At 36.6% G+C, this 2,609-nt stretch overlaps 1 protein-coding gene across 3 annotated transcripts in view; it reads left to right on the forward strand.

The window, feature by feature from the left end:
• Positions 1–2,609, forward strand: part of SGMS1 (sphingomyelin synthase 1) — a 258,907-nt gene that overhangs the window by 32,020 nt on the left and 224,278 nt on the right. For all 3 annotated transcript variants that reach the window (XM_025042272.1, XM_025042271.1, XM_025042273.1), the window contains exon 2: positions 482–577. The gene's annotated coding sequence lies outside the window, so the exon portion shown is untranslated. The remainder of the gene's footprint in view (positions 1–481; positions 578–2,609) is intronic.

Consider the following 2,609-nt stretch of genomic DNA (forward strand, 5'->3'; position numbering starts at 1 on the left):
AGAGTGCTCAATAGCATGTTCCGTAGTTGAGTATAGCGTAGATTGACTCCAGGAGGATCAGCAATTCTGGTGTGGTTCTAAGAGTGGACGTGGATGCCTTCTAGGTGTGGTCTCAGAAATCCAAAGTCAGAGCGAAACTCAGGTCTTTGAAACTCCAGTTTTTATTTGAGTAGAAGTTTGAGGTAAGTCACTGCTCTGAAATTAATGTGAATTTAAAGAAACTTACTGAGGAATTCCTTTGTTCCACAAGTTTCCAGCGTGGATGAGGTTAAGTTTTCCCCACATTCAATATGTAATAGGATTTTTTTTCCTCTTTTTACTCTTTTCCTTGCTTAAAAAACAAATAGTAAAGCAATATTTTAATCTAGAGGCTTGTCATATATATTGAGAGCATTTTCTCAAGTGAAATAGCATTAACATAATAAAAATCCTTGGTGATGACACGCTTATTGATGACACGCTGTTTTGCTTATTCTTGCAGGGTAAGGGCAGCATGAATGATCCCTGAATGCATCTTTGGGCAGACTTAGCCATTTGTTTTTGATTAGAAGAAAGAAGACGGTTGTCTACTTGAAAGGTGAGTAAAGATTTCTATGCAACTTTTTATTATAAAATTTTTCAAATATATTAAAGAGTTAAAAGAATGTGTAGCGAATCCTGTGCATCCACTACTTACATTTAATAGTTGTTGGCATTTTGCCACTGGGTGTGTGTGTGTGTGTGTGTGTGTGTGTGTGTGTGTGTGTAGGTTTGTATATTTTTCTGTTGAAACATGTGCAAATTAGTTGCAGACATCATGATATTTTATCCTAAATTCTTGGGGATGTAGCTCCTAAAAATAAGGATATTCTTCCCCAAGAGGCATTTTAGAACATTCATAAACTATGTGATATAGAATCATTTAATTAAATGCGGTTATAATTTACTACTAAAGGTGTAATTCTGAATTTCTGCCCCCTTCATAACTGATATGAAGTCAGATTTTAAAAAACATCTTTAAGCAGTGGTTTATTTAATGGACAGACATGCAGGACGAATTTGTTTGATTTGAGAAACATCTGAATATAAAAGATTGGAATTTGTACCATGGGCCCTGTATAAGAGAGGATTACTGTGCTTTCTTCATTCTATATAATCTGCCCATCTGCCCCACTGTGGCTGATGTTTATTGTTAGGTCAGTAGATCAGAATTACAACCCTTGCCTTCTTCCTGAACAGCATTCACAAGTAGACTAGTCTCTGTGATCTAATGTGATCAAAGGTCTTAATTGATTTTTTAAACCTGAATTTATTATGAGAATGTGTAAAGAATATGAGTGGTAATGTCAAATTGAGATTACTATATTAAAATCAACATTCAAAATGATGCTCAGCCCATAATTTGACTACCTGATTAGAAACTTTACATAAAATCTTAAAGATGTGTTCAGATACGATTGTAATTGTAGATTATTATACATTATGGCCAATTATACAGTCAGTTAGTACAACTCTGCAGTTCTTGAAGGGTGGTTGCCAACTGTTCTACGTTCTAATCTCAGTTACATTTTATTTGTGGTATCTTCCTCAAGTGGTCCTTGAGTAGCTAAGCATTTTTTCATAGATGTTTATAAACTAGACTTGCCCATTTAGAGTATTATTTAAAAAGAAGTCTATTAAAGTGAGCCATTTAGGGCAGTAGAAGCTTCTTATATTCTTGTTTCTGATTTAGAACAAAAATTTCGTGATACCAGTAAAGTTTCTTCAAAAGATACTGAGATTCTGAAGGAGCTGTGACTGGAATTATAGGATCTCAGAGTGATCTAGTTTGTTTTTTTGCACTTTGACCTCTGTCTGCTTATACTTTGAAAAGATGAGGAGTGAGTGGGCTTCCAGTGAGGCAAAAGCTTGAAGGACGGTCGAAGGGAAGGCTTATGGGGCTCTGCATGGGACCTTCAACTGGCTCTCTGGCCCTGGAACACTTACACATGGGATAATGATTTTCTATTGAAATAGAACATACACACAAAAAATATACATGTTAAGTATACAGCTAGCTCAGTATGATTTTCCAAACAGCTCACCCATGTAACCAACACCCAGACCAAGAAACAGAACATGACCACACAGCCTCATCTCATGCCTCCTTCTAGACACTAGACACTACCCTGCTCCATGGGTAACTACTGTGTTGACTTCTAGGAGCATAAATGCATTTTGCTTCTGTGTGTGTGTGTATGTTTGTGTGTATAATATATAATGCAAATTGTACTCCTTTGTGTCTGGTTTTTCTCATTCAACAGTGTAATAGAGAGATTTCTCCATATCGTTGCATATAGTTAGAGATTGTTCATTTTCATTGATATCAAACATACCATCGCATGAGAGTACAATAGTTTATTCATTCTATTAGATGCAGGTAATTTTTTTGTGTTCACCCACCCAGAGGACCTTCCGGCAGAAATGAAGATTAAACAAAGTTTTATCCTCATTGTGGTTACAGTGGAGGTAGCTCCGGGTTGTCCAACCTCTGCCCAGCTTCTGCTGTGAAATGAAGGAGGAATCCAGGCAGCAGAGAGAAGATTGAGACACAGTTGGGAGATGTGTGTGTGGTTTTTCAGTCCTGTAAT

Source organism: Pteropus alecto, unplaced genomic scaffold, assembly GCF_000325575.1.
Source record: "Pteropus alecto unplaced genomic scaffold, ASM32557v1 scaffold88, whole genome shotgun sequence".
NCBI classification, from domain to species: domain Eukaryota; kingdom Metazoa; phylum Chordata; class Mammalia; order Chiroptera; family Pteropodidae; genus Pteropus; species Pteropus alecto.